This window comes from Podarcis tiliguerta, assembly GCF_965153285.1.
Source record: "Podarcis tiliguerta genome assembly, chromosome: 4".
NCBI lineage: Eukaryota > Metazoa > Chordata > Lepidosauria > Squamata > Lacertidae > Podarcis > Podarcis tiliguerta.
The window spans coordinates 44,437,256-44,461,651 of NC_139537.1; the positions used below are offsets into that span (position 1 = coordinate 44,437,256).

The 24,396-nt window shown below is 38.4% G+C and overlaps 1 protein-coding gene and 1 long non-coding RNA gene across 30 annotated transcripts in view; both read right to left on the reverse strand.

Moving 5' to 3' along the window:
* ROBO2 (roundabout guidance receptor 2) overlaps nucleotides 1–24,396 on the reverse strand; it is a 773,593-nt gene that overhangs the window by 344,318 nt on the left and 404,879 nt on the right. The gene's annotated exons all lie outside the window — the stretch shown is intronic.
* Nucleotides 620–9,733, reverse strand: LOC310676095. Its single transcript, XR_014510406.1, has 3 exons — nucleotides 8,290–9,733; nucleotides 5,921–7,930; nucleotides 620–5,534 (listed from the first exon to the last, which is right to left on the reverse strand). It is a non-coding gene; the product is annotated as an uncharacterized lncRNA (long non-coding RNA).

The following is a 24,396-nucleotide window of genomic DNA, read 5'->3' on the forward strand; positions in this document are numbered from 1 at the left end:
AAAACTCAATTACCCTGGCCATTTTAACTGGGAGCTGCTGACTTCTGTTCCCCTAAGCCCATCGAAAATGAATTTAACATAGTAAGCTCCACTTATCAGTTGACTATAGTGGTTTCCATGTTTCCTTTTCAAGTATTTTCCTTTCTTAAAAGCACACTGCTCTTTATATTATTTTGTTCCTTTTCAAAATGAACTGAAACTTTAGCTGAGTATTATGCAAACCTGGGCCCTGTTATCTTACCTAAAAAAGATCATAGGACAGCCAAATCAATTGAAGGTGAGGTACATGTGTCAAGCTATTGATGACTTCGCATTTTAGTATTTGCTCTTATTTTACATATATGAAAACATACAAGCACAAGCCTATCCATATGGGTTTACTCAGCAGCAGGCTCTGGATAGTGTCAGAGGATTTCAGGCACATGCTTTTTTTCAAGCAAGTTACATTTGTTTTCTTTTTCTTTTTTTATCCTTTTCTTTTTATTTCATTACATCCACAAGACGAGGTGGAGGAAAACTAAAAGGTTCAGTCACTTACATTCCTTTAAGCCAGAGACAGACAAAATTATATAGAATGGCAAGTTATCTTCTCCTTCCTCTTCTGTTTTATTCTTAAGAATTTTCTTTTGTTCTCAATGCAAATGGTCATTGGTTCATCTTTTCTCACCCAGGACAGTTATGTCACATCACTTGACTAATATGCATGCATTTGCCACTAAAAGACATTTTAACTGAGAGCTGTCACATCCGTCATCTCCACTCGGGCTGGTTAAAATTTTTATCTGCCGTCTTGAATTAATTTCAACTCGCCTGAGCGCAGCAGGGGACTTTAGAGTGGTTTAGTTAAATTCTTCATTTTAGAAGAGCATTATAGTAAGTCTTCCTATTTACATTTTTTTCCATCTTACTGCCTTTAATTTTTGCACATTATTGAAACAATGAGGTAATTATACATCCACTGCAGTGGAAAAAATGGAAGGGAGTGAGAAAGCCTCAATTTTGACATTTTATCCAAGATGCACGCTTTCCTTTCCTTCTTCCTTGCTTAATATGCTTCCCAGCTAGTTTGCAAATCAGCTCTGCCCCTGGTTAAACGTATCAGACTAATAAAAAATACAGAAAATGTAAACTGAGAATTAGAAAGGGCACTGGCAGTCAAAATAGAGAGGTCAGGAAGGGGGAAGGAGAAAATGAAATGAAAACCAGTCACCAACATGTTTTGTATAGATTGCCTTTGCAACACTACTGAGTGTAAGCAAGCCTATAATCTTTATAATACTTTTTATAGTGTTTTTTATGTAGTATGTGCATGTTTGTGTAGTATATACACCAGAATATAATATAGTTTGGATATTGTAGGTTAACAAGAAAGATCAAGCTATGCATTGGATGGCAGGGATGTTTAGAATGACTGGTGGCTGGTTAAAAAAATATAAATATTCTGGAAAGGTACATAAGTTAGTATTAACCTGTGGGAATATATGCACACTCAGTGACTGCTATTGGACTCTCGATAAAATTATTGTTTTACAGCTGGAAGGTGGTGAAAACATCTCTGTGTATTCTCAGCACGTTGATATCCTCAGCAACTGCAGAGAAGCTAATCCCCAAAGGCACTTTAGCTAATCTATACTAAATACTACTATCTGCACAAAAGGTTTGCAAGACGGTACACTTGTACCGGTACACTTGTACGGTACACTTGTGTTTCAAACATCTGATATATGCATTTTGCTTCCAGGGTCCTAAAAAAGTAAATAAACAGGTGCAAGGTTTTGGTGTAACCCCATAACTGAAATGATAAAAGCACGATTCTGACAATAGATTAAACTTATATTGCAATGCCATGTCCAGATAAAGTTAATTATAAGACATAATAATTGCCTCTTTGGACATTTATTTTTGCAGTAGAATGTGAGATAATGTGAGATATGGCATGATGTAAGAAAGCAAGAAAGTGAAATAATGTTTATAAAACTTAAAACATAATCAGTCCAGACATCTGAAATGCTTAAAGGTATTTCATATCCTCATCTCAATAATTAAGTATGTTGCTGACAGAAAATTAGTCATACAATAACCTGTGAATGCATTTTTTCTGTCTTCGCTTGTAACTCCAAAAAGTTCAAGATTATTCATTTGTTCAAGACTATTCATTTGCTCAACTAGTGTGGGGTAGGAAAATGCTGACAGCTGTGCAAGAATCTGCTTCTCTCCATTTCTAACATCTTCAGCATCAATAACGACTTTTTTAAAATCATAGAGCAGATTAAGCTATTTACAGTACAGCATAGTGTCAATATACATATTAGGCAAAATCTGTAGCTTGGAAGAACACCAGGGGTTTTTCTTTCTCTTACTACAGGCATGCAAGGGTGTTTACTCTTCCCTCCCTAACCACAATTCTAATTAATATTCCCACACATTGCAATTATCTTTGAGTAGGGTGAACATTCCATTGTTGGCTACATGATCCTCCTTTACACGTCCTCATCCCACCTCATCTCAGCTTCAACAGTGGTGTAACAACAGAATTGACCATTATGCTTGAAAGAAGGAACTCTGGATGAATGTCAGTTTACTAGCCAACATTTTAAACCAAGATCAGCCCATGGTTTAATATTCTGGTTAGTAAACTGACATTGCCAGAGCTTTCTGTTTGGGTGCAATTGGAAACCATAGAATACAACCACAAAGCTGGCATGTGATGAGAGGTGGGGAGGGCTGAGGCAGAAACATGTGGGCCCCACACTTACTCGCAGCTTGCTGAACCATGAAAGAAGCCAATGTGTTTGTAACTACTGACTTGTCTTTTAAAATGTATTTTTAGTCCTGTAGTTTTTAACTCTTCTATTAATCTTGTAGTGCTTATAGAAGGCATTTTAAACTCATAGTGGTCTATGTGATGTTTAGATTTAAATACATATTCTCTCATTAAGTTTTCCGTTTTATTATTACATTACCCTTATATTATTTACCGTATATATCACTGCAGTCTCTAAGCAATGCACAATAAGGTTAGAAAAAGTTATAACAGAGATTAAATCAGTTAAAGTTACAGTTTTTATAACTTGGTTATAAGGTTTGGTATGTGATAGTTTAAAAACTTGTTCTCAAGCCTGCCTTTCTTTTCTCCCTCCTGTTCCACTTTAATAGAAACCTCTCCTGTGTTTTCCTTCCCTAATGTGTGGTAATATTGTCTCAACTTTAAGGATGCTCAAATAATGATGTAGCTCTAAGGTCCGCTAGCTTGTATCCATGAGGAAACATTCACATATAAAAATATCCACAAGGTCAAAACAAAACACTACACTCATTGTTGTGTTAAAGCTGCCCCAAATGGGATTAAAATACAATGTATAGATAAATCAGATTGGATTTGTTCCCCAACCTCTTCTCATGCTGATTCACACTTTACTCAATCATAGAACAATGGTGACTCAGCATGTTAAGTGCTTAGAAATCCGATCTGAAGTTATGGGATCTTCTAAGAAGAAAGTTTTATATGTAAGCAAGGAAGAGTCAACATATTCTTTTTTAAAGCACATACACTTCATTTATTAACTAATACACCATGATTAACAGTCACAACTTTTCCCATTTTAAAGTACACTTAAGGGCTCTACAAAGATCTCTCTTGCCTCTTCAGTCTATTCTTCCTCCTCTTTATGGGGTAATGAGGAGCTGACAGTGATTTCTCTGCCTTCTCCCTACCCCATGCTTAGCTCTTTGGATTCAAACATGCACAGCTCATGCATAAGCAAACAGGTGCAAGGGACAGGAGTTTGCCAAACCCTGAGCAAGCATGAGGTACACATGTATCTTGCTGATTGTGGCATGCCACTGATAGAAGACGACAAGGCCAGACAATAGGTGGGGTCAGTAGGTGGCTCTTTGATTTTTCTGGCTCCCGATACTGCAGCCGCATGGGAGTTTGCAGATCGGGGGAGGGATTGCTGTCCATTCCACCCTGGAACATTAAAGCACTGGGATAGACAGCTCGTGATGCAACTGATATAGAGAGTCTGTTTCTCTTATTAATAACTTACACAGAAAATTACATGCAACCATATTTACCCCTACTTCTTCTGTTCCTTTGAAAATAAGGAGATGATTAGTCTACCCAGATGAAGTTCATAATAATATACACAAGTGTTTGCATGATGCATCTTCTCAATTTTAAAACCTCTGTTGTAGAATAATGAGATGCTTTAATAATAATAAAATATACTTAAATGAACAGCACATAATATTCTTCCATCCATGAAGAAAGGGTATATGATCACATTTCCTCTGCATCCTTTCCCCCCCACTGCAGTCATAAAATTATAAAATCAAAACACATGCAATAAAAATGCAAGTTTACAGTAAACGCTTTATAAAGTGCTGGCAGTCAAGCTACACAGGCAGCCCAGTGGCTAGCACTGAATTCATTTCAGTTTGTATGTGCAACACAAAAATTAGTCAAGTGGAAAAAAATTGGTTTCTCTGTAAAAATGAGAAGTGTCTTTTGGAGAAGTACCTTCTTGAGATCCTTAGATTCTAATTATCCATAAATTAAAAACTAGCCCCAATATTTCCATGACAGCAGGCTGCTGATTCACCTGCAGAAACCCAAGAGTTTTCTCATACCCATTGTACTTTCTGTCACAATACAATTATTTCTAGATAGATAATCATTATGTTAAGCGACAATTGTTAAAGAATCTCTATATGCTCATTTTAAAATGTCCAGGCACATGGTATGAGGGTACATGATGCATTGTAACCAACTAGTTGCAGCTAAGATCTGGTCAGTGCCTGGACAGAATACTCTCTGAGAACCCCATGTATGTTTGATGATGTAAGAAAAGTGGAACATAGATGTATTAACTAAATGAATCAAATTAGTAGTACTTGCCTTTCCTGCCCCATCTGCATTTAGCAAACAGCAGGCAACAAGGATTTTGTCTAAACAGGGGTTATATGGATGGTGTTATATGGGTGGGGTAAGGAACATCGCTCACTCCATCCTTAGGCAAACAGGGTTATGCTGCTATTATTGATGTTTGACCCCAGCGTTTCACCAAATAACTTTTAGTCTGTAGAACAGACACATTTAAAGATAACCAGAAAATGTGGAATACAATGTATGTGTGATGTCCTCCACTCATGAACTTGAAAATGATCAGGCCACAGGTACATTTCCTGAGCAAGTCTTTTTGTAGCAATTGGCATGTATAAAACAGCCAGGGATATTTTTTTTAACCAACGTTATTTAACCAAAGTTACTGTCTTGGTGTGTTTTTAAGTATTCACAAATAGTCAATTAGGGCTCATTTTGATTATGCAAATTGACATAGGGCATAAATAAATGTTGTATAACTTCTCACAAATACAGTACTGAAAACACTGTAGATATTATTTTAAAATAGAGCAACTCAGTTCTACCATTTTGTTCTCAAGATGAGAAATTTATTGTTATAATGAAACATAAAGGGCTAATTTCAAATCTACAGAAAAGTAGAAATCTATGTCAGCAACTTGCTTAACTACTACCTGAACCACATAGGTAAAAGTAAAGGTACCCCTGCCCATACGGGCCAGTCGTGTCCGACTCTGGGGTTGTGTGCCCATCTCACTTAAGAGGCTGGGGGCCAGCGCAGTCCGAAGACACTTCCGGGTCACGTGGCCAGCGTGACAAGCTGCATCTGGCGAGCCAGCGCAGCACACGGAAATGCCATTTACCTTCCCACTAGTAAGCGGTCCCTATTTATCTACTTGCACCCGGGGGTGCTTTCGAACTGCTAGGTTGGCAGGCGCTGGGACCGAACGACGGGAGCGCACCCCGCCGTGGGGATTCGAACTGCCGACCTGACGATCGGCAAGTCCTAGGCCCTGAGGTTTTACCCACAGCGCCACCCGTGTCCCTTAGCGCCACCCGCGTCCCTGAACCACATACTGATCCATAAATATTCATAACATTTGCTTTTTAATTATGCTTTTGTTAAGCTAGAAATATTTATTTAAATCTCTCATGCTAAAAGAGGTAGAAGGGGGAAGTTTACAAGAAGGTATGGCTTACTCAAATGATACTCAAAAAAATGATTCCTTTTTCCTTTGATCTTCTCGGATTTGCCACATCAGAGCTAGCATGTCTAGCACTACCAGGAAAAAGCTTTTAACTCTGATATTTTTGTCACCTAAGAAAGAGCACTGCTGGGAACTACCACCTTTTAATTGTCATATATGGTATTTAGAGTCTAGCTAATGGTCCCAATTCTCATTTACCCTAAACACTTTTACTCTGCTCCAGTGGTACTTGGAAAACTTAAATGGAGTACAAATTACACCTAAGTCCATTTAAAGCTATTTAATGATGCCAGAATAATGTTAACAGGTCTAAGTATAAATGAGAATCAGATATTATAGATGTCTGTCTACTAAGATATAAGGACTGTTTTGCCAGCCCTAACAATGCAATTTGACATGGCTTTACTTTTTCTTATCAATTGCAAATGTTGCTCACTTTCTTGTGAGAAGAAGGAAATACCAAATTAACGTGGGGCTGTGAAGTAAGAGAGTGGTAAGACACTTTATGCTTTTTAACTTCATCATATTTAGCTAAATTTACAATTAAAATTACTGCATTACAAATCATTTTGTATTTTGGATAGCACTTCCACCTGTTACCTGATGCCATCAACCTTTTTTAGGTGACAACACCCACCCTTACCCATTCTCATATACTTTTTAGAATAAGCAGAAATGGATTCCGAGAACCTTGAGATAACTAATGTTTCAGATCAGGAATGCCTTAAGATAAACATCTTTCTCATTTGCAGCCACACAAATGACAGCAAACAGGTTTTCCCTGTCATCACTGGGATGCTTATATTGTGTTCATAATATGTGAAGTAAATATACAAATGTCCTAGAAAGAATCATCTGGGTGAACATGCTGCTAATTTAGTATGTGACCATTGGTGCCCTGTGAGAGGACATTAACTTCACAGTTTCCCAGTGTTAGCAATCAGTAGTAATGCATAAAGAGGTAAAATGTGGCATGGTTGGCACCACTTGTGCAGTAGATTTTACCCCAGGATGCAATGGAAATGAACAATCATTCAGCAAGCCTGTTTGGCCGGCCTCTAATTTATCATGGCTTACATCTCTTGCCTGCCAGCAGAGCCGAATTCATATGTTATTGTCCCAAACCTGTCACTTTCTGGACTGCTTTTTAATCTTCCACCCAGAATTACATTCAGAAAGGTCACTGCTATCCAATTAGAACCTTATCAAAGATGCACATGCAGCCTGGATTCCCGCTTATCGAGAATGGGTCATAAATCCAGAAATTGCACATCACAAAGTACCATTACCATAATGAATAACTGAAGGGGGGGGAGTAAAAAACAACAACTGTATTTGCCAAGCAAGCCATTGATTCCTTCTTCTGTGTTGTTCATAGCAGGTATATGATAGAAACAGGTTCTTAAGAAGAGAAATATATATAGGAATAGAAGATAATCAAGGACACTTAAACAAGTTAATTCATTTCTTATTTAGATAAAATGGTTCCAGCAGTGTTCTGGTAAAACGCCGTATTTTATTCCTCGAAACAAAAGATTTATTATTTCAACAATAAAGTAAAGTGGATGCCTATATAAAAAAGTCAAAAAATCATATTCAGGCCTATGTGAACAGCTATGATGTGAGTACTACCAAATTCATTAACTGTATGTCTTAAATTCTGAATACTATAATTCACCACATAATTGTCGCCACTGCACAATAGTCTCACCTTGTTTTTCCACTCAAAAAATTGGAAGATTACGTTTCATTGTGTAATCATCTCATGGCAACTTCTGAGACTCTGCCAGGCCTCAGGCCCCTTCCTTGCCTTCTCCAGACTCCTTTCTAAAAGATAAATGTAAGGGATCCAAGACCCCTTAAAAGGTAAAGGGACCCCTGACCATTAGGTCCAGTTGTGACCGACTCTGGGGTTTCGGTGCTCATCTCGCTTTATTGGCTGAGGGAGCCGGCGTACAACTTCTGGGTCATGTGGCCAGCATGACTAAGCCGCTTCTAGCGAACCAGAGCAGCGCAAGGAAATGCCGTTTCCCGCCGGAGCGGTACCTATTTATCTACTTGAGCTTTTGCATGCTTTCAAACTGCTAGGTTGGCAGGAGCAGGGACCGAGCAATGGGAGCTCACCCCGTTCCGGGGATTCGAACCGCCGACCTTCTGATTGGCAAATCCTAGGCTCTGTGGTTTAACCCACAGCGCCACCCGCGTCCCATCCAAGACCCCTTGCACCTTGCCAACTCTGCCATGAGTTTCCAGGTCACCTTGGCCACTTCCTGGAGGCACTGCATGGGGGCCCAGTGCAGCCACCTCTCCTAAAACCAAGCGAGATAGGGGTTGGCATGGGGGGCTCCTGAAACGGTGAGGGCCAAAGACCAGGCCCTCACTGGCTTGCCAGTCCCAAGTGGAGATACCGTAGCTGTAGGACACAAGGCAAAGCGAAACCTGGCCCAGGTTAATGCTGCTGCTGTTGCTGCCGCAGGCTCACACCCCACAACATCCCAACAGGTAAGCAACTATGTCTGCCAACCGTACACAACCCCTTCCTCCACCCCTGTAATTCACCACATAATGGTCACACACCCCTTTTCGGGGGGGGGGGGATGACAAAAAACCTGCAACCATTATGCAGTGACTTACGAGTACTTAGTTTGGTGATGCTTGCTGAATCAAAGGAAAATATTTTACGTGTATTCAAAAGGTAGTTTAAAATTGTGGCTGTAGTATATTAAGAATTATAGGGTGACATGAGGAATGCACACCTTTCATAAAGTGAATTAGTTACCTTTAATCTTAAAACCAAGTTGATTCACATGTTATGGAAGATTGCAGAAGTCACATTCACCATTTATTTCATGGGCTGCATGGAAATAATCCAGCAAGAGACTGGCCCATGTGGTCATGATGCCATATACTCAAGCTCGTCTACAACAACTCAAAGCTGTGATCCGCAGACCAGTGATCACCAGTGATCAGCTGCTGATCTGTGGCAACTCTACCACAGCCCAGGTTAGGTGGGATGTGTCAGGGACCAAATACAGTACTAGTCCGACACATTTTTGGGTGGGGAGTGGGATTACCAATGCACTACATGAGATAGTTTGAAAAGCACTGTTGTACTTCTTCCATTTTCCGTTTCCTCCACTAAGCATTTTATTCTAAACAATCTCTTGCAATACCAAAATGAATTACCAATCATTTTGGTTATGGATATTTCACTAAGCCATCTTTGAACAGGACCCTTCTTATTTGCTTCTGAGTTTTCACACATTTAAACAAACAGAATGTAATTTTTCATTCATTAAGATTGAAAGGGAAAAAGCAGTCAGTGGCACTACAGAGAGCAACTCTGAAGAGCCCTCTGCAAGTTTCTCTAGTTGATTTTTGTTTTACGTTGATCATGAGAAACAGAAACTATACCCAGGGATTTTTAAATGTTGACAGGCATATATTTTGTAGCTGTACATTACTTGCTGACATCTAGTGCTGTCAGGATCTGTCTTCATGCAAAAGTGATTGACCTTTGTTCATAGTTATCAAAACAAGTGAAGAAAAGCAGTAGCAAAAACAAACAGTTTGACTAGAGCAGCTGCTGTCCAACTTCAGTGTTCAGATAAATAAATATTTTCATGGAAATTATCAGCTTTATTTTTCAGTCAATTCTACCTAAAGATTCTCATCAGCTTAAGAAGCTGGTCAAAATATTTACAGTGCTATCCATCTTACTTTTAAAACCCACTGCCATTAAAAAATATGTAGTAATTCCGCTGTTAATAGCTCTTTTTTAAGTATCTTTAATTCAAGCAAAAACAAACAAATTGCAAGCAATTCTTACAGAACAATTGCAGACTTGAGTGTGTGGTCAAAGGTCCTCAAAACCTAAATACAGTAATTTACATCCTTATTGAATATTATTCAATGAATGACAAGTAAAAAGGCCCTGTGTTTCCATTCATGCTAGTAAGGTCCACCAAATTTTACCAACCCCTCCATCCGTGCACTTATGCCTTTTGCCCTACTGAAAACTCATCCTGTGGGTTGGGGGGCACTCCATAACTGAATGAGATATGATAAAGAGGGCTGTGGTAGGTAGAGGGGGTCATAAAAAAAATCAGTTGTCCCAACTTGCACAAGAAGAAATATTTCTGCCACCATTGGATGGACCTACAGAAACAAAGCCTATGGATCATGGTACATAATAAGGATGGTTAGGAAAGTGTCCGCTTTGGCTGCCTGGAATTTCTAGCGCCTTTGATAACTGGATGAAAGCGGTGTCAATCGTTAACTCTCTACTAATTTTCTTAAGTCAGTAACATGTTTGCTAAAACACAATAATACATATTGGAGAATTATCTTGCACTACTTGATCCTAAATACGCAGCACTATGTTTTGACTTCCAATCCTTCTAAAAGTCTTGATTTGTACTAATTCTAAAAATTTTAAGCATGTTTCCATCATCTTACTGTAAACTAAGCAGAGAATTCTTGACATTTTATTATTACTGCAGTGTAATGGTTACCAAATTTACAAACGTGCAGCAAGCCTTTTTTATTCTTTTTTCTTCTACAGAGTTATTGTTCCAAAGCACTGCACAGTCACAATTGTCAAAGTACACGAACTATTTCAACAGCAAAGTGCAATGATAGGATGAATACTGTTTCAGCATTTCCAGGTAGCCCATTTCTGGAGGGCTGGCAACTCAAACACAGCTGTATTATTTTACTAGGGACGACATCTTAGTACAAAATATTTCAACCTTCATTAATTAGATTTCAGCAGGAGCAGAGGAAAGTAAGAACACAATAGGATTTCTTGGTTTTCCCCTCTTGCCTTTTTTTTAAAAAAAAAAACAAATTATTTGTATTTAGGTCTTGTGTTTCTATTCTGTGAAATAAAGTGACCTTTCTAAAGATTAATTTCTACATGCAAACTTATTTCCTTTGAATGCATCACCCCATACAACCAGCTCTGGGGCATGTCTGAGTAAAGGCATAATCAATGCCTTAAGGTCATGTCATGTCCCATTGCTGACATTTACATGACACTCTGCCTCTGTATAAATTCTTGTAGAACTTCAAGTGATATATGTAAGTGGAAACTAAACAAGATGATAACCAAGCAGTATACTTGGTGCTAGGGCTACTTGCCTATTAAAAGCGACGTATTCCAAAAAATGGTGATGAACCTATGTGCCACTAGAAGGAACAAGCAGAACCTGCCCCCTGCCCCCCAAAAATCAAACTTATATGTCTAAAATTTTAGTTACACAAACAGAAACTCCACTTACAGTTTTGTACTAGGGGGATATACAGCTTTATTAAAATAATCTTGTATTTGTACATTAGGCTTCCTACTTATTCTTTAGAAGGTATCTGTTTCTCTTCATTGCAGCATTCAGGTCAGGAATTCTCCATATACACTGATAAGGCAAGTACAGCAAAACAAACAGATTTTTTTCTCGGGTTCATGATTCCTTGCATCATGAAAATACACATTATACTCTCCTTTATTTCCATATATAAGTTTAAAATTGTATGATTTTAAACTATATTTTATTACCAGAAAAGAAAAGACTCATAATAAATAAACAAATAAATAAATCATTAAAATATAGTTTCTAAACTTCTGTGCTGTACAGACAAAAGAGAAACTGATCCCCCATCTGTTTAGAATACCTTCCAAACTCCAATACCCTCTCTCTCTGAGAGAGATTACAGTTTGAGGATACAGTGGTACCTCGGGTTACATACGCTTCAGGTTACATATGCTTCAGGTTACAGACTCCACTAACCCAGAAATAGTACCTCGGTTTAAGAACTTTGCTTCAGGATGAGAATAGAAATCGTGTGGCGGCAGTAGGAGGCCCCATTAGCTAAAGTGGTGCTTCAGGTTAAGAACAGTTTCAGGTTAAGAACGGACCTCCAGAACAAATTAAGTACTTAACCCGAGGTACCACTATATTTCTAACACCCCCAATCACATACAGACATATGTCAGAGAGAAACTCTGCCCACGATACAACAAACCTAGCACATGTTGAGAAGCAACCACTATGTGTTTAAAAATAGCCAAGAAACAAGATGTTCAGGACCAAGATTTTGTTACAGATATTTTTATTAATGGGGGGGGAGGAATTGAGGCAAACCAATGAGACAAAGCTTTAAGTCTCTTGTTCAAGCTGGACAAAACACTGGCCTTCATTGGTGATTCTCCTGATTTATGTTATGTTATCTGCTGAAAATAGAACAGGCTTTGATTTAAAAACAAAATTATGTGGGATGGATTTCCATTATTTAGAAGCCAATTTACTTAGCTATAGGAACGTCTAGCATTTAAGAGGTTCTTAGATGTCTCCCTTAACACAATTTATTGCAAGCCCATACAACTTGTGACTCACTGAGCTGAATGCAGCTTGTAAATACAAGAAGTAATGCCTACCTGCAAGGTTCTTGCCAATGTATATACTTTAGTAGTAGTCCCTGGTACCCTGGTTCCCATTCAGTCTATGGTGGCAGAGCACTTACTTGAGAGTAAAGAAAATATCTTTATCAACTCAGATAAACGGTACAGACACAGCAACAGTTATAGAGGCAAGAGGACCACCGAACAACAAGAGATAGATACACGAAATGCTGGGAGGGGGGAAGCATATAAACAAATGTACATGCTGCCTTTCATTCCTCAAAAGGACCTCCAAACCACAAACATATACAGAGGTACCTTGGGTTACATACGCTTCAGGTTACATATGCTTCAGGCTACAGACTCCCCTAACCCAGAAATAGTACTTCGGGTTAAGAACTTTGCTTCAGGATGAGAACAGAAATCGTGCTCCGGCGGTGTGGCAGCAGCAGGAGGCCCCATTAGCTAAAGTGGTGCTTCAGGTTAAGAACAGTTTCAGGTTAAGAACGGACCTCCAGAACGAATTAACCCCAAGGTACCACTGTATCTTAATATGGTAAAAAGCAACAGCACTGAAAATTTGCTCTTCAAGAACCCTAAAAATATAGTAAAAATAAATTAATTCACAATGGCTACTAACCACCTCCATGGTTGGAGGCAATAATGCTTCTGAATACCAGTTGCTGGAAACCACAGGAAGGGAGAGTGCTCTTGCGCTCAGGTCCTTCTTGCAGGCTTCTCATTGGCATCTGGCTAGACATTATGAGAAAAGCATGCTAGCCTAGGCTGGCCTGATCCAGTGGCGTTGTTCTCATACAGCCACCATTAAAAAATATACATGAGTTCTAATAACAGCTATATAGGTTTGTCAAACCTAAACCAGATGCTGCCTCCTATGCTGGCTAATAGGTTTGTGGCACACCATCCACCTTGGTTTAACCATCAATATTGGTGGCAGCAGTTGTTGATCTCATGAGGAACATAAATTTCTAGCATCGCATTGGAATTGACAGTCAACCAGAGGGTTATGCTGGTGCAGTAATGGGGTCAATGCCATTTTAACAGCAAGAGCCTGTATCATCAGATATTCTGATTTACAGGACTGAATTAGGAAGATGTGGGAGAAAGTTACGGTATGCACCTTTCTAAGAATTTACAGCTTGACCGTTTGTCTCTTTCTGTTCAAATTTCTTATCATCAAAAACTGCTGTCAGCTGGCCACCACACCACTGATGTTGCAGCTTGTCCAACTAGCTGCAATTACAAATTACCACCCCATAGTTTCCCACATTTAAGGCTGTCACTATAGTTGTCAGAGTGTGTGTAATTGCTGCACAGTACCCTCACAATCGGCTTCTGCACTGATCTATAGAGCCACTCTATTCTGCAGCTGTCAGAATGCTGACACCAACTGCAGTTAATGACACAGCGTCATCTCCCCAGCTCGTTTACCTGCCGGCCTGCAAACAAATGGACACTGGCAGGGAAGAAAGAAAGTGAGCAGCAGATACAATATTTATCATAATCACTATGATCCACGATGGAGGAAAATCAATTTCTCTTAATCGAGTAGAGTGACTTATTAAGGGTTATGAGTCCTGGCTGGGTGGCTGTACTGATTTGATTATGTTAAAAGAGAAATTAGCAGCAAGGTCCTAGACTGTCCCTCTGTATCTCTGTCTTCTGTCTTCAGGTTGTTATTATTTTAAAAGTCTTAGTGAGTAGGTCCTGCTCTGATTGGGGAGACCACAAGTAAACAGAGTGCCAAAAAGGTTTCAGAAGTGTTGACAAGTAAAGATGTAAACAGTCACAATTTGCCCATTGCAGCATTTTTCATTTATAATTGAAAGAGCAGAACTATGGCACATGGCTGCTGCAAACACAGTATCTTCCTATAAGATTTTTAGAAGGTGCTGAATCAATTTGTCCTTCCTATTTCCCAGATTTGAAAAAGGAGGGCATATAAAACCATTAACTGCAGTCACTGAGGGCACTGTGTAGTGTGACCATATATTAAAGCTTGTAAGGATTTTGCAGGACACGATCTATTAAAAGAAAAAAAATCTCCCTTTTGTATTCAAACTTTGATGCAGGTTTAAGATAGCGAGAAAAATGAGTATTTAAAATTTTAATTTTAAGGCTCATGAACCTTGTAAACTAAGGAAACATATGAAGTATTCTATTATTTGCGACGATTGCGTGGCAATCATGGTGAACAAAATCCCTAAATTACACTTCTCTGTTTTCTTTTTCAGTATTTGGAGAGGACTGAGAAATCAGGGTATTATCCACTGCTAAGTTCTTTTGTACAAACTATGCCTTAATTGAACTCCAGTTAATTCAACTGAACTTTGCAACCTTGCACAGAAGAATGTAATGATTTTTAGCACTTTTATATTAGTTTTGGATATAATATGTGGCAAATAGTGTTTGGAAACTGTGGTAATTTCAAAGGACAGGTGGAAGAGGAACATAAAGGAAGCTCATAGTTTATGCAACCTTTAAAGCACAGCATAACTTTTTATATATGTATATAGTTTCAATTCTGGTAATGTTTAATTGTTTGCTCTGTTTTTAGTGGTTCTTGTTTTTATGTGTATGCTACCTTGAGGAAAAGTTGGGGGTATAAATAAATATATAATAATATAATTTTTTTAAAAAAACACAGCATAACTTGAATATTCCATGTACAGTACAGTCTAATTTAGGCTGGGAGGGATAACTTCTTGTGTTCTCTAGTTAGTTATGATCATCTATCTGCTGAATATCCATACACTTGCTGAATTGAATATACCTATTATTATGTATTGAATTTCTATACTGTCCTATACCCAGAGGTCTTAGGGTGGTTCACAGAAAAGATCTTCTACCTACGGGTATCTTCTTCAGAACCATAGAAGTTAACTTGCTTTTCAAGCATCATAATTTTTGTCCTAATGGTTGTCCTCCAAGAATTGCAATAGTAAAAGGGGAAGTTGGGATGGTCTCAAACTGGCTAAGGAAAGGGTTCTCTGAAGGCAGTATGATTCCTTGTCTACCTACCATCCAATCCATGCTGTTTGGCAAATCGTAGAGTTTAATACAAACTGATATTTTTATGCAAACTGCTATAGTTCGGCAAAGTTCAATACAATATAAAAGATAAATTATTAAAATGTGTGAATGGCCAAGCCACATTATAGAGTTCTTAATGTTTAAACTTCTTAAGCTTAGGAATCCTTCATAAATCTTGACAATCTGCCAACCTTACTTTAGTTATGGATACTTATACTTCGTTGTTATAACAGAAACCTTGGATTGAGAAATGTGTCAAAGGGTAGTGATTGGTTGTTATAAATATGTATCAGGTACCTGAATAATTCTTTTAAACATGCCAGCCAAGTGTAGCATCCTCCACCATATCCAAAGCTAGATGTCGGCGTAAAAGCTTTGCTTACGTTACAAGCAATGCAAACCTCCACATCTCAAAGTGATTTGCCTTGTTACAACATTGAGGTTTACTAATACAACTGGCATCATGAAACTCCTAAACATAAAGGAATACTCTCAAGAACTGTTCCTTTTAAAACTATTTTATACCACCATTAAGTTTACAAATTCAGTGGTTTTCAAACCACGTTCCAGGTCACCTGGAACTACAGAAGAGGATTCCTCAATTAAATTAACACTGAATTCTAAGAAGGCTCAGTAGACTTGCCTTAACATGAACAAAGTGTATGATTCTTCAGAAACATTTGTAATTCACTAGGGTTTCTCAACAGCCAAGTTAGAAATGGATCCCCAAGAAGTAAAACATCTGAAAACACTGCAGACAAAAATATCATATTTGCTTATTCCCATTTAAGGACCTCTCTCTAAAGCTAAAACCATAACAGATATCTCAAGTGTCTTTCCCCCTAATAAGAAGAGCACTGTAAAATGAACACACTGTACTTTGGGGGCCCACAGTCACATTAGGCTATATTCAGAACCTTCTCCAACCCGAGGCAAAAAAACTGCACCCGCAAAACCTGCCCCCAAATTAGTGCACAGAATGATATATTAGTCTATGAAAGGGTCTAGACAGTTTAACAAGTATTTGCAACGATGTGGCAGCTGCCCTGCATGCCCAGAGTTTCTTTTCCAATGAAGCATTTTAATTCAGGATTATATTTATTTAGTATATATTTTTTAAAATAATAATTTATAGCATAGTAGTTTGTTTTAACAATGCATTTCAAATCTGAATTGCAAGGGAGAAGTTAACTGACCAGAGGTGAGTTCTGTTATTTTATATTCATGTTTTATATGCTAACCACCTCCAGCTAGGCAGCTGCAAACTTAAATTTAATGACCACATGCCTGCCTTTAAATCATCTTCTGAATGCATTTCAGAGAATGGACCATGACAATGGTTTGAAGCTTTATTCTCCTCAGCAGCTACAAGTCATCACAATGCCTCCTCTAATCAGGTTACTCTGCATCTGCCTGTCACAAATAACCTAGTAACAACTAAATGGATTGCTATAAATCTTTCAATTAGAATGCATAACTTTATTAGCACAATATTTTTGAACTGACTGCATTACTTTAAATAAGAGCTTTCATTTACTCTGTCACTTGGGGGTCAAATGTGCACACTGGACAGAAGCTGTATAAATACAAAATTTGAATCTGGTGATCTCAGGCACCTCCTCTTCATGTTTACAATGCAAGCAAATTACCCAACTGCCAAGATGTTTCAGGTAATGTTAAGAAATGAACTGACAGCAAACATAATATGTTATAATTCCACATCTATGCTTGCTAGTCCTACTATACTGCTCTGCTCTGGGAACTACAATTTCTTTAATAATGCATTTGTCTGTATTACTTTTAGCTATTTCCATGTTGTGAACAGCCCTAAGATCTATACATGAAGGGTGGTATACAAATCTAATAAATAAAAAAAATTACATAAATAATAATACTTAGGGCCAAACTATATGCAATCATGTCTATATGCAATCATGTCTAACTATAGATGGATGCCCCTTTCTTTTATTGAAAAGCGGATCTGAAGGAGATAAGTAGTGCGATGAAGACACTTAACTCGTTTCCTACTCCTTCCCTACTTCCAATATTTTTTTCATCTGACACACTTCTAAATATGTTTTATTTTGTATTACCCTCTCCAAGTGACCACTTCTCCATTTGGAGATAAAATATTAAGTGGGAAACAGACAGGATTATTCACCACCTCCCCAAGCAACTTTCAGTTGTTTTTTAAAGGTCATTGGCCGTGCTTGTTGGTGCTTATGGGAGTTGTGCCACATCAGGAGGACTAAATGTTCCCCACACCTGGGCTAGATAGACTAAATCAGAGCTGGGGAACCTCTGCACCAAGCACCAAGTGTGGCCTTTCTGGCCCTTGAGACTTACCCTACATCATGCTCCCTCCCCAGCCCTGATGAATGTCCTCATTAAGTGCTTTTTCCTGACAAGAATATGTTATTGTATTGCAATAATGCTTCTTGCTTGTGTACAAGGATATCTGTATAGAAACCTCTGACTTTTGGGTTACTGGAATGTAGTCACATGCACCTACCCTTGCATCTGGCTAAGCCCACTACAGTTATATGCCCACCCAAAAGTCACCCACAAGGCCATGAAGCCTTCAGGCTACAAAGGGTCCTCCACCCCTTTACTAAAGGGACCAATAATCTGACTTTGTGTAATGCACTGTTGGCAAGCAGTGACTTTAAAAGTAGTTTCACTACAACTACTACCTGAAACAAGCATTGCCAATATGTTCCTCTCCTGAATTTTTGGACTCCAGCTCCCATAACCCCCAGCCCATGGGTCAAGGATGATGGGAGTTATATTTCACATCATCGGAGCAGAGCAGGACAGCCCACTGTCTACCACAATCTAAAAATGTAATTTAACTACCACACTTTAGTAAAGCTAAAATTATTATGTGTCCATCTATGCACGTGTAAGAAAAGCTCTGCCATTTAGTAGACCATCTTTATCTTAGAAGGCAGTATAGGTATGTAAAGAAGTGTTGCAAAACTCCTAAAAATACAGTTATATTCTGAAAACCATTTTATTTCATTTATGATAGAGATTACAGCTTCTGCTAATACTGTATTGTTCATAATGAAAATACAGGGTGATTCATAATGAAGTATACAGTTTCCTGTATACTTCATTATAAATCACCCTTTATGTACATTTCCTTGATGACAGTACAGCAGCCTTCACCAACTTGAGGAGCTTCAGATGTTTTTGACTGCAGTTTCCCATCAGCCCCAGCCAGCACAGTCTGGGGAAGGTTGCTACACACTATAATCAAACATGTATGTTTAGCGAAGTTGATAGACTTATACTATACAAATTTAATTCCTTATAGATATTGCCTAGATAATTATCCCAAAGCTTTAGTCATTCGATTAATTCTGCACTCCATTTTTAAATTAATCTCTACAGTTCCCTTTCAGTTTGACTACTGATTTTAATATGGCTCCAGAATTTCCTATTGTGCCATACATCTACACTGCTTGACTTACTCCAGCTTCTCTTTCCAAACATGACTGTTTTATGACAATATAGGAAATAGGCTTAAACATATTGCATAGGCTAGGCTTAATCAACCTTATTTGATTCAGTAATAAAGGCATAAAGCAGCAAAGTAGTTACAGAGGTTATATTAAAGATTCCTGTTCCATACTGTGCCCATCGTCTTCAGAACTCTGTAATAGATCTGAAATCAATATTCATGTAGCATCTTAAATTTACCATTTTACCTTCTTACAAGCAGCTCCACAGGGCCCATAAAATCAAGTGGTTAAATTTCTTTTAAAACTAGTCAATTATAAATATAGGGCAATTTATTCATTAGGAAACTACTCAAGAGTTTAGGTTCTTGATTCTGCACTTAATCTTTTGCTACTGATTTCCACACAATCTGTTTTATAACAACAAGCAGCACGTTCCGAATACGCTATTTCCTCTTGGCACAAGTAGCTTCCGTAACAATCTATGACATGTCTACTGAATGTAAAGTAGGAAAAATAATATTGGTTGAAGGCTAGGGAGGAACTTGGAGGGGAATTTGGAGAGCAAACTACAAGCCTGTCTGCATTCAATTTTGCATTAACGGGACATGGTTTCTGACACCACATCTTCTATGACTGCTATCCTAACCATGTCTACTTAGAAACAGGTCAAGTGAATTCAATGGGACTTACTCCCAGGTAAATGAGATTGAAACTACAGCCTAATCGAGAGGTGCCAGTGAAGCTCACTGTTCTCAGATCTGGAAATCCTTTCTTCAATGACAAGATGAGCACTACAAATCTTCCTGAGTTCTTCTTTGCCTCTGATTAAAATTCAACCTGGAAAAGATTCTCCTTTCCTCCCACCGACCCAACCAAGGCAGCTCCTACTCTCCAAGACTCTCTTACTTCTCTTTAAACAGTGCCTACAGGACTAGAATCAGTAGCAGCAGCTGTGCTACTCTGTCAGTACTCCTTGTACAAAACAACTTTTCCAAGGGCCACCAGAGTGTATGCTAAATTTGGCTTGGCACTTAAAATGAGACAAGTCACCACCACTAAAAGCAATGTAAGGGGGGGGGGGGGATAACTACATGATAGCCTGAAATAATGTCAAACTGTACACAGTTAAATAAAGCACAGTGTTCACATTTTAAGCTGCCAAAAATACTACTGAGCTCTAGAAACAATTTAACCAAAATTTAAAATATTAATATTATTAAAAATGTAATCTTAATGGAAAAAATCAAGTGACAGATATTCATGCATCACCACATTTGTTTATGTCAATGAACCATACTTCTTAAGAGGCTCTAGAATAATGGCAGGTCAAAGGAAAAGACATCAACAGCAGCATCTACACCATAAGAAGTGAGGAAGGGTTCAAATGCGACCTTCCTAGCCAGAATTCAGTAAATGAAACAGCAATTTCAATACTGGAAGCACCAACTGGAAAAGGCAATCTGCTATACCTCCCAAGACTAGCCTGAATCAAGTTTCAGGAAGCAGTAGATGTGTCAGCTGCAATTCATCAAAAGATTCAAAGGACGAGATTCACAGCAGGTTTGTCAAGAGGCAAAGAGAAAAAGATAGCAGAAAAAGGCCCAAAAGGCACAAATGCAAGAGGAACGGGTGAATAAGGAGGACATCTCACACTTAGCCATCAATCTGCTAAGCTTCTTATTACTCTTTATTATAACTTCTGTTTTTATTATGTTAAAAGTTGCTCAGTCAGATGGACAGGGTATAAGTAATTGTTATTGTTACTTCTTAATACTTTTAACAAAATTGCAGAATTTTGTCATGTCAGGTGTTGGCCACTTTTGCCTCTTAATTCGCAGTGTGTGTGTGTGTGTGTGTGTGTGTGTGTGAAAACTATACAACATTATTTTCAAGAAAGACTTAAGAACATGAAGCGGAAAAGTCAGGGAATATTTAGAGTACTTAAACACATTTCCAAATTGATCTGCATTTTATTTGTGCACTGAAATGGAAGACTAAGAATATTAATATGGCAAGTTTGACATTGTAACAATTGATGCAAATGCTAGTATCTAATGATAATTCTTACATGCTTCTATCAATGAGAGAACAGAACTATTGTCACCTCTAAGTGTATGTGTAGTTTTGCTTCCTTGCATTTTCATAGCATGGACAAAAGAATAAGAGTGCACTTTCAGTCTAATTTACGTGCATGTCAATTGTAAGACATTTTCTTAAAATTCTGATGAAATAATTAGAGTGATTACAGGTTAGAGATCAAAAGGACAATTCCCTACCTAGGTAAAATTAATTTAAGGTACTATAAACACTTCTGAGCTCCTCCATATAATTCTTCTGGCTGTCATTTTCTTCAACTACCATCAACTAGGAGATGTTCTGCAAAAATCAGCCCTGTTCCATGTCACTATGATCATGTCATATCTTCCTAAGCTATAGTAGTTTCCTGTCTCTTTTCTCATAGATACATACTTTTATTTGTATGCCACCTTTCCACAGTTCAAATCATGCTCAAGGAGGCTTACAACATGAAAAAATACATGGCTACAACGTAACAACGGTAGCCATAATAAATAAAATATTTAAAAACACACAACCAAGTGCAACAACTTCCACATAAATCACAAGATCTAAAATAAAGATACAAAAGGCAACAGCAACATACCCTGCCAACAGAAAACACCACACCCCAGCCCATCAACTTCAAATTTTTTATTTGTCAGTTTAAGGCTTAACATATTTCTGCTCTGTTGGCTCTTTTCATATCGCACCATTTCTTGTTCTTGGCATTCAAACTAATTTCCTAGTGTTCCCCCTCTCCAGTTGCTCTTTTCCACTTTTGAACACAGTGCTCCTAGTGCTTTAAACCAGGGGTAGTCAACGTTTTTATACCTACCACCCACTAATTCATCTTCCTTGATGGTACAATTTCCTTACCGCCCACCAGTGCTCGATGGAAGGAGGATTCAGCTTGTGCCGTAGAACTCCCCACCGCCCACCTGTTTCAGAATCCTGAAACACCCACTAGTGGGCAGTAGGGACCAGGTTGACAACCCCTGCTTTTAAACAGTCACTGTTCCACAGGTAGTGATGGCCACCATCTGAGATGACCTTAAAAAGGGTCATGGACAACTGTCTTTCAACGATATAGTTTTAGTCAAGCCACAGCTCACCCACGTGAGTCAGATATACTGCAGGGCAAGTAAAGAGCTGACTCAGCCAAAATGGGGTTTGCAGGTGCCTGCAAGGCCCTGTGCAAAACTCTCTTCACACAACTTGGCAACCAGCTGATCCAGTTTCTAATTATTACATACGTATGTGTATATACACCAGTATATTTATATGTGTGTGGTATATGCATACAAACAGAGAGAGAACATGTTTGTGTGACAAGTTGGCTGGAAGATTTAGTGCTGCATCTGATCTCTTTCAAAGCAGCCTTTCTCAACTTGTGGGTCCCCAGATGTTGTTGAACTACAACTCCCATCACCCCTAGCTAGCAAGGCCAGAGCTCAGGGATGATGGGAGTTGTAGTCCAACAGCATCTGGGGACCCACAGGTTGAGAACCACTGTAATGTAAAGCATTCTACAAGGCTGCTGGGACTTGCAGGATACTTTGCAAGGGCCTTTGCCTGCTTAGTCTGAATTCAAACTCTGTGGGTAAAACAGAATCACTTGACATCATTTAAAACTATCCTTAAAATATAGAATTACAAATTATTCATTACTGTACTAGCAAGGATGACTTATTCAGTTTTGTAAAAAGAGGCTAGTATTGAAAGGCTAACATATTTTAAATTTTTTGGAATGCATTAATTTTGCAATTACTGTGAGTGTTTTTTGATTACATATTAATGTTAATATGATTACATACTATGTGTTCCTACTTCAGATATGATTTATTATTAATTCAATAAAATGTACAGAGATAAAAAAATGAAAAACAAACATGCTTAACAAGAATTAGAAATTCACTCAAGAGCATACATTTTTCTTTCAGTGCTAAATGCAGTCCCTACTGTCGCAAACATAAAAGTATGATTTTTCTTTTACAACTATTATACCACAGTCCTATGCATGTCTAAAGGTAAAGGGACCCCTGACCATTAGGTCCAGTCGTGGCCAACTCTGGGATTGCGGCGCTCATCTCACTTTATTGGCCGAGGGAGCCGGCGTACAGCTTCTGGGTCATGTGGCCAGCATGACTAATCCACTTCTGGTGAACCAGACCAGCGCACGGAAACGCCGTTTACCTTCCTGCCGGGGCGGTACCTATTTATCTACTTGCACTTTGACGTGCTTTTGAACTGCTAGGTTGGCAGGAGCAGGGACCAAGCAATGGGAGCTCACCCCATCGCGGGGATTCTCACTGAGCTCAGGGGGACTTACTCCCATTGAAGTGTGTATAGAATTGCAGTCTTAGTCAACTCTTTTAAATACTGTAAATCTGAATATTTTGGACACAACAGGTTTAGGTTGTTGTTTGTTTTGTTGCTATTTTTTTTATTTCAAGTTCTTACCAGCATGGGAAAGAAGCTAGATCTCAAATTAGAATTCTTAGTCTCTAAAGATAGGAAATTAAAGTTTGACAACTCCCACCAAAAGCCCAGATTCAACCTCAATGCAACATTTACTTGATATTTCTACAGAGTGCTTTAGTACTACAACAGCAGATAATCTTCTAATTTCTGTGACACCTGTCCTATTAATTGGAAATGTTTCCAATATCCAGATCTATCATCACACAGGTAACTGAGCATGTTATTGTCCAAGCATACGTGTTATGAATTCTGAAATGATGGACTATGCCAAGGCCAGATGTCAGAGATGTTGAAACTGATAATCCATCAGTAATTTTCTATCTGTCGGAATAGCTCTGACCCACTGAACTAAATAAATATGTTTAATCACAAACTGGTCAACTTATCAAAAAGTGCCATAGGGTAAACAGAAGGTCTTGTCAAACAGAGGGCAGGCATTGCCTGAACTACAGCTACACACAGAAGCCTGGCAGGGTACCTTATCTTAATATCTTTACTTTCTGAAATAACACAGATAAAAAAATCACATTAGAAAATCCTGCATTATTTATAAGGAACTATACCCCAAACAACATGCATTTCTGTAGAGTTTTCCCCATCTTGTGGGAGTGGGGTGGGAAATCAACCACCATTTCTTCACAAATCTTTAATGAACACAAATCAAGCAAAATGTTTATGCCTCAGGTCAATGTGAATTCCAAAAATACCTGCTCCTAGAAGATACAGGCCCTCTACACTTGTCTGAATTGTGCCTTGAATCATCTGTTACCTGTTACAGAATGAAATGTGACACGTGCATGACTAAAAATAAATGTCAGATCAAGTGCTACTACTCCACACAGTATCGAAGCATTCTGATGAAACTAG